The 18,683-nt window shown below is 40.0% G+C and overlaps 1 long non-coding RNA gene across 1 annotated transcript; it reads left to right on the top strand.

Moving 5' to 3' along the window:
• Positions 1-364: 364 nt before the first annotated feature.
• LOC148852754 (uncharacterized) lies at positions 365-18,300 on the top strand. Its single transcript, XR_016098699.1, has 2 exons — positions 365-628; positions 17,748-18,300. It is a non-coding gene; the product is annotated as an uncharacterized LOC148852754 (long non-coding RNA).
• Positions 18,301-18,683: the final 383 nt, after the last annotated feature.

Genomic DNA, 18,683 nt, shown 5'->3' with positions numbered 1-18,683 from the left:
CATTCACATGGATGATTAGACCGTTTGGCCCGAGAATCGTTTAGGCAATCAGTTCTGTTGAATCAATCAATGACCTATTAACTCAAGCGATCGAACCATTGAACCGTCGACCCATTCAACCATTTTGGCCATTTTTTTATTTTTTATTTTTATTATCAAAATAGGCCATTCATTTGAACTGTCACCTCGAAACTGGTGGCCTAAAAAGTTTTCTTTGTAGATCGTTTTTAAAACAATGGTTAAACCATTGACCCAAAAACTAGTGTCCAAAACGGTTATAGTTTGCAACAGTTTATAAACTTCAACTTCATTTATAAAAAATAAAAGAAAAACCTAAAACTCTAAACCCGCCCAAACCCATCCACTAAAATTTCATTCTACTTCCCGCGTTGTTCCTTCTGCTTCTCCCTATCTCGCTCACTCTTTTCTGTCTTTCCCTCCTACTTCACCCGCTTCACCCACATCGTTCTTTCTTCTTCTCTCTTTCCCTCCACTCCTCATATGCTGTAAATCATTTTGGGGCTGCTTCAAACCCACTCCTCATCCTCTGTAAGTCATTTTGGGGCTTCTTCGAGTTGCTATCGCAATCAGTGTTCAACCGCATTTTCTAATTACGATTTGAGTTCAGGTATTTTTTATTTTTTTATTTTTCCTCTTTGTTTTGCATGGAAAATCATCTGTTGGAAATATCCAAAACCTAGATTTTTTTTGCTGATTATCTATTGGAAAGTCTTTTATTTTATTTTTTTATTTTTCCTCTTTTTTATTTTTTTCTGATTCATCAAACCTAGAAATTAGTGGTGTGCATAATGTACATTTATGTTTCTGGGGTATTTTTTTGGGAGTTTTGTCATTTATGAGAGAGTTTTGGTCTTCCATTCGAGGTTGAATTTGTATTTAGGTTCCACGTAAGTTCAGATCCTATCTCTTGGATTTTGGTGTTTTGTTTTAGGGATTTTCTACTTGTTATGCTGTGGAAATATTTTTTTACTAGACATCAGCTCCATACTTGTAACTAACTTAGCACGTCATAATTGGTTTAAGTGCCCTCAAGAGTTCCTACGTAGAATTCAAAAGCTTGTGGTATAGATCCTATTGTTAGATGTCAAAAATACTTGTGGAAGAATATTGCTTTAGGAAGCATTGCTCTTGGTAAGGGAGCTTCTCTTTGATGTTCTGAGTTTGATTGATCAATTTTACCTTCTTGCCTGATTTATGGATTCTTATTGATTGCATTCACTAATGGGGCATAGGTGTTACTGATAGCTTGGCAAATAATAAATTTGTATATAGGAATCAATGAAACAAATCACAACTCCTAGTTTTGTACATGTTAGATAAATTGAAAACTAGTCAAGAAAGACTATTGTCATACTTCAACTACTTTTTTTTTTTGTGTGTGCAAAGCAACTTGTGAATTTGTGGCAAACTCCACATCAGCTAGTCAACTGTACAATTATCTAACAAATTTAACACTTTCTCACCACAAGTACACTAATAATAATTTAACCCATACCTGTACACTTCTATCTCCATTACACCAAAGCAACTACCATCATAAGGAACAAGCTTCCACTGCTGAGACTCCTTGACATTGAATGTCAACCCCATCATACAACTTGTTGTAAGGGTGAGATAAGGTAGGAACCAGTGGATTGACCACAGCTTCAGTCACTTTGTACCCTTTACCACCATCATTTTCTGTACACCCAATGTCATCAGCCCCACTCTCAGAACCCAATACCAAGGTTCCGACCTCCTTGCCTGTCTAGCAATCCTGTAATTGATTAATGCTTTTAGCATCGAGAGGTTTTAAAGCATGGACGAAGTTAGAGGCTCAGGTTTCTCCCATGGAATAAACTCTGCATTGTTATCTAATACTAGTATGGCTCTAGTTTGAAGGATGTTTCTGCCTTTTAATTTTTGACCATCCATAATGCATGTACAGCCATTTGATTAAGATATCTTTAATTGATTTGATCAATTGAATATCTGTTGTTTTTTTCTCTAGTAAAATTTGCATGTACATATGTTGTGCAATAGACAACAGCTGTGGTGGTCCATAGACGCCCAAACATTCTAGGCTTTCCTAAGAATTCTGGTGTCCAAATCCTAAGAAAACTGCCCTTCATCTTCATGGGAATGATTTATGTAGTAGATAGATAGAACGCTGCCCTTCATCTTCATCTTCATCTTCTATTGAATAATTCTGAATTCGATCGTTCTTTTATTTTTATGATATTTAACTAATTTACATATATCTTGGAAAACAGAATTCTGTTTCTTTGTTGGTAAGTAGATCATTATACCCTTAAGTAGATCATCATAGTTTTCTGAACAATAAAGCAAGCATGGACGCTCCCAACACCCTAACCCATCAATTTTTCTAACTCTCTTTCAAATATATATAAGCTGGGGCTACCTCATTTTTCTTCCTGTTTTACTTCTCACAAACAATTAAACAAATCCAAACCTAAAGGAAAAATATTCTACATTTAGGACACAAAGTCCCCTAATTTTGAGGGCCAAAGATCATCGGATTGAGGGTGTTGAGCGTGGCCACTTTCTTGGCCTCACGACTGGTCTCTAGCTATAGGTCACTGTTGAGTCCATGTCTGTCACATACTCACATGGCCCTTGTCCTTTTGTCCATGAGAACCAGAAGCAACCTTAGTAGGAAAGTATTAATTTAACCTTTTTAGTACCAACACTCTTATTAAGGGAGATGTAAAGCTGTTTAACATTGATAATAACTGATTAGCTGACCCGAAGGGTACATAAGGTATAAGTTAAGTACGGGAGAGAAATGTTGATCATAGTGATTTGCTTCATTTGTTTGCACATTGGGATACTCCAGAGAACAAGGTATACATTAAAAGTAATATAGTAATTTCTTCTAAACATGGTAAATACATAGTAGATTATTATCACTAAATTGTCATTGTTGTAGCATAAGTGTCAAACAATGGCCAGGGAGAGGGCTCGTAACAAGGTGAATCTAAAGGGATGAGAGATCCATCGTATGGACGCCCAAATCATACGTATGGACGCCCAAATCATGCAGAATAAGGTGGGTGAATTTCAAAAAAAAATTTTCTCCCTTTCAACTGGGAATCGAATTCCCTATTTAGAAAATTATATTTTCAAGGATCAATCTTGAACCATAAACTGAACCAGATCTGAACCAAAAGGAGTAGGGAGAGATGTATTTGATACAGAGAAATATTATCTCTCAATGAAGGTGTTCACGCCCAAGGAAGGATCCAAAGACTACTCCCATTGAAGATGGCGTAGTGTAGGTGAAAGAATGGTATGATCCATCTAATCGACGTCATAAAGGTTGTGGAATGGGTGAACGAATTTCAAAAAATTTTCCTACATTCTCCCAATTGGGAATCGTATTCCCTAAATTCAGAATACAATATTCAAGGATCCTATTTGAACCATAATTGAACCAGATCTGAACAAAAAGGAAAAGGGAGGATTATACCTAATCCGGAGAAGCAATATCTCCCAAAGTTGGTGTTCACGCCCAAAGACGACACCAAGATCTGCTCTTGCTGAAGATGACACAGCTGTAGGTGGAACGGAACCAGTAGAGTGTGTCCCACACACTGGATCCTTTTCAAGAACCCTTTGGAAATTCTGAGCACCAAATCTTTTATAGTCTTTTTGCAAGACTGATGTCAAGAAACAATTTCTTGATATCTTTCTTCTTCAAAGATCGAATATTGTAAGGAAGAATGGCGGCGGTTGGAGGAGAACTCCTAGGATGAAGATGGCTGAATTGCTTCTCTTCTCTCTGGAGTGTGAATGAGATCCAAATCCCAATTCACAGGAAGCTTTTTTGCTTGAACCCCTGGTTCAAAATCTCTTTTTTTTTTTTCTTAGGGTTTCTCATCTTTTTCTTCTTTTTTAAGAAACCTCCTAATTAGGAGTTATCCCAATCCAAATCAGTATTTGGATAGGGGATGATCTTAATCCTATCTGCAGATTAAGTTAGCTTACTCTTAATCTTATCAGGAGTTTATCATATTCAAATCTGATTTGAATTTGGTCTCCTAGAGTGGATAAGGTTAAAGGCCCAATCCTTTTGCTAACATTAATCTCAGATCTGCCCCATAGATGGGTGATCATATCAGTCCAGTTCGAAATGGGCTTTTGGCCCATTAAGTGTTCAGTGCTTAACTAGTTTTCAATCTACTGCCCAGTTGGGCTTCTTTGTATGGCGTGGGACCTAAGCATTGATTTACACACCAGCCACATGGATTTGGCCAAGCATTTATTACAAGGCCCAGCCGAATTCACTGAAAAACTCAGTGAACCCCTGAGTCTATCACATGGACCCTATGGGCCCAACACTTACATTAAGTGGTCCCTAGGCCAAGCCATCTTATAAAAACCTAGGGACTGTGGGCAGATGCTGAAAGAAGGGTAGGATCCATCTAATGGACGCTACAAAGGTTGTGGAATGGGTGGGCGAATTTCAAAAATTTCCTACATTCTCCCAATTGGGAATCATATTCCCTAAATTTAGAATACAATATTCAAGGATCCTATTTGAACCATAATCAAACCAGATCTGTACCAAAAGATAAATGGGAGGAATATACCTGATCCGGAGAAGCAGTATCTCCCAAAGTTGGTGTTCACGCCCAAAGAATGCTCCAAGACCCGTTCCTGCTGAAGATGACACAGCTGTGGATGGAACAGAACCAGCATGGTGCGTCTTACACACTGGATCCTTCACAAGAATCCTTTGGAAACACTAAACACTGAATCCTTTTAGTCTTTGTTGTAAGACTAATGTCAAGAACAGATTTCTTGACTTTCTTTTTCTGCAAAGATCTAATCTTGCAAAAAAAAATGGCGACGGCAGGAGGAGAACTCTAAAGGCGAAAAGGCTGAACTGCATTTTTCTTTTTCTGGAGTATGAATGAGATCCTATCTCAATTCGCAGGAGATATCCTATATCTCTTTAAGGTGGTTCGAAATCTGATATTTCTCTTTCTTGGTTAGGGTTTCTCCTCCTTTCTTCTTGATTAAGAATCCTCCTAATTAGGAGTTATCCCAATCCAAATTAGTATTTGGATAGGGGATAATCTTAATCCTATCTGCAGATAAAGTTAGCATACTCCTGATCTTATTAGGAGGTTACCAGATTCAAATCTAATTTGAATTTGGTCTCCAAGAGTGGATAAGGCTAAAGGCCCAATCCTTTTACTAACATTAATCTCAGATTCACCCCAAGGATGGGTGATCATATCAGCCCACCTCGAAATGGGCTTCTGGCCCATTAAGTGTTCAGTGTCTAATTACTTTCCAATCTGTTGCCCAGTTGGGCTTTTTTGTATGGCGTGGGACCTAAGCATTGATCTACACACCAGCCACATGGGTTCGGCCCAGCCTTTAATACAAGGCCCAGCCGAATTCACTGAAAAACTCAATGAACCCCTTGAGTCCATCATATGGACCCTATGGGCCCAACACTTACATTAAGTGGTTCCTGGGCCAAGCCATCTTATAAAAACCCAGGGACTGTGGGCAGGTGCAAGATTAGCCCATCAGATATTATCCTCAATGGTCTTACACTTAACCTCTCAGCCCTTAATGATCAAGCACTGCCCGACAAGAGAGGACCTCTCCCTCGGCTGTAAGGAACAATGCCGCACTCTCATCTCACATGGATTCCGAGAATTAAAACCATTTGCAAACAATTCGAAACCGTACATATATATATATATTAATTTTGCAAAACAAAATTCCAACGATTGAAATCAACTGCCGGCAGTTTGGTTTCCATCAGAGAGAGTGCATTCTCGATCATTACCCTTTGTCCGACAAAGTGGTTGATTCTGTCACTATGATCACCCACTCAGATGAATTATCAAACTGTCCCAACATACCCAGGTTTTGATCCCCGCTAAGGATCTCACTGATTGGCATATCAAAGGCAGCCTGATCCAACACCTAGTGAAGTGTCATAATCGAGTCTAGGGGTCAGGTGTAACTTTTCAGTTTTGCTCATCTATCTCCAAGGTCTAGGGCAAGACTGAAAATCTGGTCCGGTTCAAGGATTCAAGTAATCCCATACTGCATGTGCCTCGGGTCTTACCCTGATGGTTGAGACTGGCCATCCCAAGACTTGGTGGCACACCAGCATCAGCCTTGGCAGGATAAATCTCCCCAGACTTATCCAACGGCTGTGAACATTTAAAACTAACACAAGTCTCTATAAATGTCCAGTTTTAGGGTTTTACACAGAATTAAACCAAACAACATGAATCAAACATGCACTTTATTTATTTCCACTAAATAACAAAAGCACATCAAATCAGATTGAAGCTAAGGGCATACAAAAACTGTCTAACAGATGCAAGATTAGCCCATCAGGTACTATCCTAAATGGTCTTACACTTAACCTCTCAGCTTTTAATGATCAAGCACTGCCTGACAAGAGTGGACCTCTCCCTCGGCTGCAAGGAACAGTGCCGCACTCTCCACTCACATGGATTTCGAGAATTAAAACCATTTGCAAACACTTTGAAACCATACATATATATTAATTTTGCAAAACAAAATTCCAACGATTGAAATCAACTACCGGCAGTTTGGTTTCCATCAGAGAGAGTGCATTCCCGATCATTACCTTTGTTTGACAAATGGGCTGATCCTGTCACTATGATTACCCACTCAGATGAATTCTCAGATTGTCCCACAATACTTAGGTTTTGATCCCCGCTAAGGACCTCACTGATTGGCATATCAAAGACAGCCCGATCCGACACCTAGTGAAGTTTCATAATCGAGTCTAGGGGTCAGGTGTAATTTTCCAGTTTTGCCCATCTGTCTCTAAGGTGTAGGTCAATACTGAAAATTTGGTCCGGTTCAAGGATTCGAGTAATCCCATACTGCATGTGCCTTGGGTCTTACCCTGGTGGCCGAGACAGGCCATCCCAACACTTGGTGGCACACCAATATCAGCCTTGGCAGGATAAATCTCCCCAGACTTATCCAATCATCTGTGAACATTTAAAACTAACACGAGTCTCTATAAGTGTCCAGTTTTAGGGTTTTACACAGAATTATACCAAACAACATGAATCAAACATGCACTTTATTTATTTACACTAAATAACAAAAAGTACATCAAATTAGATTGAAGCTAAGGGCATACAAAATTTTCTAACAGCTCCCACTTGCACTTAGGTCTAATATGGTACAAGCCGGAATTCCACACTTTCCACGTGTTTTTCAAACACCTTCTGTGTCAGTGGCTTAGTCAATGGGTTTGCCACATTATCTGCTGATGTTACTTTCTGAATTAGGATGTCCCCTCTACCAACGATCTCCCGTAGTACGTGGTACTTTCTCTCGATGTGCTTTGATTTCGAGTGGGCCCTAGGCTCTTTAGCCTGGGCGATCGCTCCATTGTTGTCACACAACAACGGGATGGGTGATGTGCTGGACGGAATTACTCTCAATTCGTGTATGAATTTCTTCATCCACACGGCTTCCTTGGTAGCTTCACTTGCGGCAATGTACTTGGCCTCGGTTGTGGAATCTGCAGTGGACCCCTGTTTGCTGCTTTTCCAGCAAACAACATACAATCCTATCGTGAAAACTACCCAGATGTAGGCTTTCTATCATCTGGATCCGACTGGAAATCGGTATCAGTATACCCTAGAACTTGTAGTGAACTACCATCGAATATCAAACAAAACTCTTTTGTCCTTCGAAGGTATTTAAGTATATTTTTCACAGCAGTCCAATGCTCTTGCTCTGGGTTGGCCTGGAATCTGCTTACCACACTAATCGCCTGAGCAATGTCCGGGCGAGTGCACAGTATGGCATACATGATGCTCCCTACGGCTGAGGCACAGTATGGTTTTTAATCTATGTTCCATTCCCATTTGTTCATCTTTGAGATTTCTTTAATTTCTCAGTGATAGAGATGACGAAATGTCTCTGGAAATGTGGGAAATCACATGGGGTGCGTGAAGCCAACTGTTTCAGCTGCATAACCCCACCACCTTTCTGTGACGGATCATATCCACTCATCGAATGAGTTTCCCTTTTGGCCTCTATCAGACAAGGTTCAGAGCCATTTTCAGGTAAATTTTTCTGTCTAGTGAGTGCTCACCCATTATATTCAGGTTACGCCAAGGTACCATGAGAGAGTTCCCATTTTCTGGTGAAACCCCTCCCACATCAGTCTACGATGCCCCTATCATTTTATGAAATACTCTAACAGATCCAACAACAAATGGATAACTCAATTTTATGGTGCATTTCCTCATTACTGAAAGACCCATAATTGTGCTAATGACGAAAGGCCTTTAGAGAGTCCATCATATGGATCTCCCTATCACATGCACTCATATTTGTTGGAGGGAATAAAATTGTCCTAGTTCTAATTTTAGGTCAAACCAAAGTGGCTCCCACTAACTTTCATAAAGTTAGATTTCTGGTGGGCCTTAATCGGCTAGGGGTTCCGTACGCATCCCTTTTCAGGGTTGTGGGGCCCACCATGAAAGGAGTGTCAATAAATAATAATTTTAGTATTTTGTTTCAGGGCAATAAAGAAGGCAATTGAAAGAAAAAGGGCAAATCGGGTGATTTTGCACAGTTTCGGCGACAGTCAGTAATCTGGGCCTAACTCTCTATTCCGGACTCCGAATTGGACAATTCGAGGAGTATTAGAAATACTAAAGGAAGGCCCACAACTTTTATGTTTTTGGTTTTGACAGATTCGGCCCGAATCGAGTACGAAAATGAGCCCGAAGTCGGAGCAAGTTCGCAGCTAGGCCCATTTCACAACTTAAGCCCAAGTTGCAAAAGTACCTTGAAACAACCCAAGTTTTAAAGTAGCCCAACTCGATTTCAAGAGTCAAGAGTCCAAATTTCGAATGTAATCTCCAAGGAGAGAGTCTTATCAGATCTAAAGTCTTGAATATAATCCTAGAGAGATAAGAAGATTGAGATTAAATCATTAGATAAGAGATATGATATGATTAGTTCAAAGAAGATCAAGACTCCCTAAAGATAAGATGATCTCTTAGAAGGAGTTCGGCTATTGAGAAGCAAAACATGGAGATTGTGCAAACATGAGCAGCTAAGCTTCTTTTTCTGGTTCAAGGGGGGAGGTTCGATTGTGTCATTGTGAGGTTCTGTAGTTAACTTATTTTCTTGCTTTTTAATTCAAGTATTCATTGAATCTTGTGTATATTTTTATTGGATGTTGATGTTAATTAGTTTGACAAACTGAATTAACGTTGATTCTCCTACTACTATCCATGATTTCGGTGATCCGTAATTGTTACGAATAATGGTACAAGTAGCGTTTAGGTTGAAATCTTTTTGGGTCAATTGTTTGTGACAGCCTTTGACCAATGTTTTAACATGGTTCAACTTAAAAGGAATTGATGGAACAAGATTCAGTAATTGCAGCTATCTCAATTATTGTTATTTTGGTTTAATCGTTTCACAAATCTTAATGCTATCCCTATTTATCATGGAACACTATCATACCCAGTTGAGTGGTGATAAGTGTTGATCGAATGTTGGGTTTGGTCAACTGAATTAGGAAAACACAAGGTTTATTATGGCTATCCTAATAAATCTAAGGTTAAATGCTTGAATTGCAAGAATGCTAAATTTTACTTAGGATTGATGGCCAATCGATTCAACCAAAACCCTTGAACCAGAATTCGATAAGACTGATTTTCTCTTGTTTGTTTAAGTTGATATTTATTTTCTTTTCTTTTAATTTCAATATTTAAATTCTCTCACTCAATTACATTACCCATTTGGCTAAGAGATTATTGATTTTGCTCCCTGTGGGATTCGACCTACAACCACTTTTACTGCAAATATTTTATTGTGGGACTATTATTAATTTTGAGGGCTTCGACAACCCATCAAAAATTTGGCACCGTTGCCGGGGAGCAACTTTAATTTCTTAGCTATTACCTTCTCTTTATTAACTTCTTTTGTTTTATGACTCGTGCTTCTCAACGAGGTAAACTCGAGTACAATCCCAAAATTGAAAGGACCACCCGTCATTTAAGGAAGGAAGCTAAGCAAAGGAAGGATCGTTCACCAAAAAGGGTGAACTCAGATTGCAAATTGCGCACTTGTGATTTTCCCATCTTCGAAGAAGGAGAAAGAATGGCTGACAGAGAAAGGACATCGAGGGAGTTGGCTGCACCGATTATGAACCAACAACTCTTATGAAAGGATAGGAAATCCATCATATGGACGCCCAAGATTGCGGAATAAATGGGGCGAATTTCAAAAATTTTTCTTTCCCTTCAACTGGGAATCAAATTCCCTATTTAGAAAATCTCATTTTCAATGATCATTTTTAAACCACAAACTGAATCAGATCTGAACCAAAAGGAAGAGAGAGAGATAATACCTGATACAGAGAAATAGTATCTCTTAATGGAGGTGTTCACGCCCAAGGTAGAAACCAAAATCTGCTCCCACTAAAGATGGCGCGGTGTAAGGTGGAGCAGAATCTGCAGTGTCCTTCCTAAGAACTTGATTCTTCCCAAGAATTACCTGGACGGCTTGTGAATACAACTCTTTCCAATATTTTCTCCAAAAGATTGGAATCAAGATCCAATCTTGATTTCTCCCAAACAATGGAGATCGAACTGCTATAGGCAGCGGGTGCAGGAAGGAGGCGGCTAGAAAGAATTTGTAGGGTGTAGAATTCTCTCCTCTGTGATCTCAGCTCTAAAGACAAGACTTGAGTCAGTTGGATGTTGTGTCTAAAGGTTGCATCCCCCACTTCCTTTTATAGACTTAAAGGGATCAGTTCCTAATCCCATTAGGAGTTGCTAACCCAAATCATATCTGGATTAATAGTCCCTTTAAGATAAGGGATAATCCTTATATTATCTATAGATTAGATCAGTTAATTCCTAATCTAATTAGGAAGTTTCCAAATCTAAATCTCATTGAGATCTTGGACTCTCTGAGTGGATAGGGTGTGGGCCCAATCCTATCAGCTGATCTTATCTCAGACTTCGCCCCTTAAGGACTAATCAAATTAGCCCATTTCGAAATGGGCTTAAGGCCTATTTAGGGTTATGTATTCATCAAGCCTTCTAAACTACTGCCTAGTTGGGCTTCCTTGTATGGCGTGGGACCCAAACATTGATCTACACATCAACCACATGGGTTCAATCCAGCATTTGTTACAAGGCTTGGCTGAATACACTGTTATGGACAGTGCACCCCCTGAAAACCCATCAGATGGGCTCTATGGGCCCAACACTTACCCTAATTGGTCCCTGGGCCAAGCCACCTTGTAACACCCAGGGACTGTGGGCAGATGCAAGATTAGCCAATCAGGTATTATCCTCAATGGCGTTACACTTAACCTCTCAGCCCATAATAATCATACACTGCTCGACAAGAGAGGGCCTCTCCCTCGGCTACAAGGAACAGTGTTGCACTTTCTCAAGTATGGATCTCGGGAATTAAAACCTATTTGCAAACATTTTGAAACCATAATATATTTATACTTTTATATCTCATATAAAATATATTTTGCAAAAGAAATCTCAACGATTGAAATCGGCTGCCGGCAGTCTTGGTTTCCATAAGTGAGAGTGCATCCCCGATCATTACGTTTGTCCGACAAAGGGGCTGATCCTGTCACTATGATCACCCACTCAAATGAATTCTCAGACTGTCCCAACATACCCAGGTTTTGACCCGCATTAAGGATCTCAATGATTGATACATCAAAGACAGCCCAATCCGACACTTAGTGCAGTATCATAATCAAGTCTAGGGGTCGGGTGTATTTTCCAGTTTTGCCCATCAATCTCTAAGGTCCAGGGCAATACTGAAAATCTGGTCCAGTTCAAAGATTTAATTAATCCCACAGTATGCGTGCCTACGGTCTTACCTTGATAGCTGAGACAAGCCACCCCAACCGACTTGGTGGCACCACAATGTCAGATTTATCAGGATAGGTCTACCCAGACCGACCCACTGGCTGTGAACATTCTAAAATAACACGAGTCTCATTAAGTGTCCAGTTTAAGGGTATTACACAGAAACATATCAAGGGAACATGAATCAAATATGCACTTTTATTCATTTACAATAAACTCATAAAGTACATCATTTTGATTGAAGCTAAGGGCATACATAACTGTCTAACACCTTATGCATCACGTACCCCACTTTTGAGGTAGTTTTTGAATTGAAATATGGTTTGATACAATTATTGCCTATATTTCATGGTTTTCTAGGAGAAGACCCTCATAAGCATTTAAAGGAATTCCATGTCTTCTGTGCAAGCATGAAGCCCCAAGGTATGATCGAGGACCAGGTAAAACTCATAGCATTTCTATTTACTTTAAGAGATAAAGCAAAGTATTGGCTGTATATTCTTCCTCCCAGTTCAGAACGCACATAGGATGAGATGAATAGGATATTCTTGGACAAATATTTTCCTACATCCCGGGCTGCAAATATAAGAAAAGAAATATGTGGACTTCGGCAATTTGGTGGTGAGACACTATACGAATATTGGGAAAAATTTAAACAACTTGTTGCTAGCTGTCCACACCACCAAATACCCGAACAACTGTTAATCCAATACTTCTATGAAGGGCTGTAGCCTATGGATAGAAGTTGAAGGGATAGGAAATCTATCATATGGACGCCCAAGATTGCGGAATAAATGGGGCGAATCTCAAAAATTTTTCTTTCCCTTCAACTGGGAATCGAATTCTCTATTTAGAAAATTTCATTTTCAAGGATTATTTTTAAACCACAAACTGAACCAGATCTGAACCAAAAGGAGAAGAGAGAGATAATACTTGATACCGAGAAATAGTATCTCTTAATGGAGGTGTTCACGCCCAAGGTAGAAACCAAAATCTGCTCCCACTAAAGATGGCGCGGTGCAAGGTGGAGCAGAATCTGCAGTGTCCTTCCTAAGAACTTGATTCTTCCAAAGAATTACCTGGACGACTTGTGAATACAACTCTTACCAATCTTTTCTCCAAAAGATTGGAATCAAGATCCAATGGAGATCGAACTGCTATAGGCAGCGGGTGCAGGAAGGAGGCGGCTAGAAAGAATTTGCAGGGTGTAGAATTCTCTCCTCTGTGATCTCAGCTCTAAAGACAAGACTTGAGTCTATTGGATGTTGTGTCTAAAGGCTGCATCCCCCACTTCCTTTTATAGACTTAAAGGGATCAGTTCCTAATCCCATTAGGAGTTGCTAACCCAAATCATATCTGGATTAGCAGTCCCTTTAAGATAAGGGATAATCCTTATCTTATCTGTAGATTAGATCAGCCAATTCCTAATCTAATTAGGAAGTTTCCAAATCTAAATCTCATTGAGATCTTGGACTCTCTGAGTGGATAGGGTGTGGGTCTAATCCTATCAGCTGATCTTTTCTCAGACTTCGCCCCTTAAGGACTAATCAAATTAGCCCAGTTCGAAATGGGCTTAAGGCCCATTTAGGGTTATGTATTCATCAAGCCTTCTAAACTACTGCCTAGTTGGGCTTCCTTGTATGGCGTGGGACCCAAACATTGATCTACACATCAGCCACATGGGTTCAGCCCAGCCTTAGTTACAACGCCTGGCCGAATACATTGTTATGGACAGTGCACCCCCTGAAAATCCATCAGATGAGCTCTATGGGCCCAACACTTACCCTAAGTGGTCCTTGGGCCAAGCCACCTTGTAACATCCAAAGACTGTGGGCAGATGCAATATTAGCCCATCAGGCATTATCCTCAATGGCTTTACACTTAACATCTCAGCCCATAATGATCAAACACTGCCCGATAAGAGATGGACTCCCCCTCGGCTGCAAGGAACAGTGTTGCACTCTCTCAAGTATGGATCCCGGGAATTAAAACCTTTTTTCAAACATTTTGAAACAATAATATATATTTTTATATCTCATATAAAATATATTTTGCAAAACAAATCTCAACGATTGAAATCGACTGCCCGCAGTCTTGGTTTCCATCAGTGAGAGTGCATCCCCGATCATTACCTTTGTCCGACAAAGGGGCTGATCCTGTCACTATGATCACCCACTCAGATGAATTCTCAGACTGTCCCAACATACTTAGGTTTTGACCCTCGCTAAGAATCTCACTGATTGGTACACCAAAGACGGCCCAATCCGACACCTAGTGCAGTATCATAATCGAGTGTAGGGGTCGGGTGTATTTTCCAGTTTTGCTCATCAATCTCCGTGGTCCAGGGCAATACTGGAAATCTGGTCAAGTTCAAAGATTCAATTAATCCCACACCGTGTGTGCCTAGTGTCTCACCCTGGTAGCTGTGACAAGCCATGATGTGTGGCTCATTGTGACACTAGCAAGTGCACTAGCCGTTCAAGTAATAAAGTAGTGAGTGAAGTATCGTTCCCACGAGGATTTAGGAAACAATTACCAATACTAAATTGAGCACTTCTTATCTGATCAACAAATAAATCAAAACTCTAATGAAAGCTAAGAAATCCTAAATTAAAATCTATCTAAATCATTGGCCCAATTGCCTTCAATTCAGGTTAGAAGAGTAAGCAGTAAATGTCAATCTCAGAATTCAACAATCTATCAATTTGGATCATTCGAATGAATCATGATTGAGCCTTGGTTTGGTGAAACCCCAAGGTCATGAACAGCCTCTCTCAAGCGCATGTTCATCCTATGCATGAGTGATGGTTCTTCTATCTCTAGCAAGAATCTAATCCCCATGCATGCATTTCTTCAAACACTTCTAAGGCATCAATTCAAATCTGAATTGATCACCAACTGAATTGTGCAAGTTATCTCTAACCTTGCACTCAATTCAGTTCTTGAATAGTAGATCTGAATTCCTAGAGTCTCTCTCAAGCACTCTAGGAATTCCAAGCTGTAGATTAATTCGGCCAATCTGAAAATTGCAGATCTGAATTCTCTTTCAAGCAATTCAGATCTTGCAATCTCAGATCTGAGAATTCAGATCTGAGTTTTGAAGGTTAGTTGGCCGAATTGATCTGCAATCACACCCTTATTCAAGAAACTTCAAGTATAATTCATGACCATTTGAATGAAAAAAAAAGAATTAGATTGCTGAACTGAAATTTTACAAGCTGAAATACATCAAGGAAGAATGGAAACAAGGAGAAAGAAGAAAGAAAATATAACTAAGAAACTGAATTCAAATCAAAAGAGAATGAAACTACAAATGATTTATTACAAAAGATCTTTGAATCACAAACCCTCAATTCGAACTCACCTTCTTCTTCTAGCTTGCTTGTCTTGAACTTCCTTCAGCCCTTCTTCTTCTTCTTCCTTGCGCCTAGCCTTCTTCTCTTCTCTTCTCTCAAGGTGGCTGAACCTCTAAGAGTGGGAGAGCCTTCCTCTCAAGCAATTGAACAACTTTCTCCCCTCCTAGAGGCCTCCTTATATAGTTTTTCAAGGGGGCTCTTGCCCCTTCTTGAAGCCTCTAGAATGGGGTGTATTATACCCCTCATGAACCTTCTAGAGTGCTCCCTCATTCTCTTCAAGAAACTCCTAGAAGTTGTCGTTCCTAGCTCCCTTTGGGCTGCTATTTGGGCAACACTATAGGCTTGCTTTTGAGCTCATGTGGGCTACACTCTAGGCTGTTATTTGGGCTAAAAATGGGCCTTCCTTGCTGGGCCGAATTCTCCTCATAGCTAGGCTTTATTTTCTTGGGTTTTCTCAAGGAATTCACTTGCTCTTTTTGGGCCGAATGAAATTCTCTTGCTCTCATGGCTGGGCCGGACTGAAATTGGTAAATTTTGGGTTTTCTTTTCTTGCTTTTGCCTTCTTTTTATTGATTTGGCTCCCCCTGAAATCTTTCTTGCAATCAAGCTAAAATAGGGCAAAATTTAATTAAACCATCATAAAATTTCATGCAAAAACCTCATAAAATATAGATAAATTGTAGGTTCATCAAGCCACCCCAACCGAATTGGTGGTACCACAGTGTCAGCCTTGTCAGGATAGGTCTCCCCAGACCGACCCACTGGCTGTGAACATTCTAAACTAACACGAGTCTCATTAAGTGTCTAGTTTAAGGGTATTACACAGAAACATACCAAGGGAACATGAATCAAATATGCACTTTTATTCATTTATAATAAACTCATAAAGTACATCATTTTGATTGAAGATAAGGGCATACAAAACTATCTAACAGAAGTATGGTCGATGCAGCTAGTGGAGGAGTCTTGGTGAATAAGACACCCGAAGCGGCCAGGGAGTTAATCTCCAACATGGCCAAAAATTCACAGCAGTTCGGTGCAAGGACAGATGTTACCATTAGACGGGTTAAAGAGGTAAGCTATGTAAATTTATAAAATCAGATTTCTGACTTGACTGCTTTGGTAAGACAACTTGCTGTAGGACAATTACAAACTGTCAGGGTGTGTGGTATCTGTTCGATTCCTGGCCACCCTACGGACATGTATCCATCATTATAGGATGGATCGATACAGCAAGTGAGTGCGGTAGGAGGATTCCCTAGCCAGCCCCAACGAAAGTATGATCCCTACTCCAATTATTACAATCCGGGGTGGAGAGATCATCCAAATCTAAGCTACGGGAACCAAGGAGGACAGTAGAAATATCTGCCCCAGTATTTCATTCGACGACTCTAGTTTTCAACACCCATCACAACGCAAGGCCAACCCCCGAATTTCAGTCGACAACTCTAATTCAGTATGGGACTCTCGCTACTAGTACTCAACAATTTCAGCAGGAAACGAGAGCCAGCATTCAGAATTTGGGGAACCAAATTAGCCAATTTTCCACTTCCATCAGCTAGTTGGAGGCACAGAACTCCAGGAAATTACCCTTACAAATGGTAGTTAATCCGAAAGAGAATGCAAGTGCGGTGGTGTTGAGGAGTGGAAGAGAGTTGCAATCCCAACCAAGTTCACCATCAAAGGCAGCCAAGGAAGAGGAAGGACAAGGGTCAAACAACAGCCCCATTGAGGTAAAATCTGACTCCCCTTTCCCTAAGGTTACTAATTTTGTACCACCATTTCCTAGCAGGTTGGCAAGTTCAAAGAAAGAGGAATATGAACAAGAAGTGTTAGAAACCTTTAGGAAGGTAGAGATCAACATTCCCTTGTTATATGCAATAAAACAAATCCCTAAATATGCAAAATTTTTGAAAGAGTTATGCAGTAACAAGAGAAGGCTATGAATTGATGAAAAGGTAAGAGTGGGAGAGAACGTTTCAGCCATGATCAAGAGAACCTTGCCAGAAAACGTGCTGATCCAGGTATATCTACCCTACTCTGTGTGATTGGAAATAGATGAATCGAGTGTGCCATGCTGAACTTAGGTGCATCTATTAATGTCATGCCGTACTCGATTTACTGTGTATTGAGACTAGGTCCTTTAAAAGAAACTAGAGTTATACAATTAGTTGATCGCTCTAATGCATACCGAGAAGGGATTGTTGAGGATGTATTAGTGTAGGTTAATGATTTGATCTTTCTAGTTGATTTTTACATCATGAAGATGGAAGAAGACACAGTCACGAGTTTAGCCCCACTTCTATTAGGCAGGCCATTCATGAAAACGGCCAAGACCAAAATAGATGTGGATGAGGGTACCCTCTCTATTGAGTTTGACAGAGAGATTGTAAAATTTAATATTTTTGATGCAATGAAATATCCTAGTGAGTGTCATTCGATTTGCTCTATTGATACTATTGATTCGATTGTGTAGGAAGTCTTTGGAGAGGAGGACAAGGAGGAGGAGATTGATGCATCCTATGATACTCCGGAACCAGAACAGGAGGTAAGTACTTATGATGTTCAATCAAAAGTTTCTCACACAAGGTTGCTGCCCTCTATTTTGCAGGCTCTAGAGCTGGAACTAAAGGCCTTACCTAATCACCTAAAATATGCCACTTGGGCGAAAAAGAGACGCTGCCTGTGATCATTGCAAAAGGGTTGACTAAGGAGCAAAAAGAAAGGTTCATTAAACTCCCAAAGGACCATAAGGAGGCGATTAGCTGGACCCTAGCTGACATAAAAGGGGTCAGCCCCTTGATTTGCATGCATAGGATCCTTTTGGAAGATGATGCCAAACCGGTTAGAGAACCACAAAGAAAACTCAACCCGGTAATGAAAGAGGTAGTAATGAAAGAAGTGCTTAAACTGTTAGATGAAGGGATAATTTATCCAATCACAAACAACAAATGGGTAAGTCCTATTCATATTGTACCAAAGAAAACTAGGATTATTATAGTAAAAAATCAAAATAATGAACTAGTTCCAATGAGGGTACAAAGTGGCTGGCAAATGGTAATAGATTTTCAAAAACTCAACTTGGCCCCTCGAAAGGACCATTTTCCCCTACCCTTCATTGATCAGATGCTAGAGAGGCTGGCAGGTAAGGTTTTCTTTTATTTTCTCGATGGGTTCTCAAGGTATTATTAGATTGTTATTGCATAGGAGGACCAAGGGGAAACAAAATTCACTTGTCCATTCGACACCTTTGCCTACAGACGAATGCCCTTTGGTTTGTGTAACGATACGGGCACTTTTCAAAGATGCATGATGAGTATATTTTCTGATTTTATTGAAAAATGCATTGAAGTGTTCATGGGTGATTTTACTGTTTATGGTTATTCGTTTGATGACTGCCTAAATAGTTTAA

This window comes from Nelumbo lutea, chromosome 5 (assembly GCF_056320005.1).
Source record: "Nelumbo lutea isolate HS-2025 chromosome 5, American lotus-T2T, whole genome shotgun sequence".
In the NCBI taxonomy this organism is placed as follows: Eukaryota; Viridiplantae; Streptophyta; class Magnoliopsida; order Proteales; family Nelumbonaceae; genus Nelumbo; species Nelumbo lutea.
Note: the sequence above shows the minus strand (reverse complement) of the source record. Positions and strands in the feature narration are given on the sequence as shown.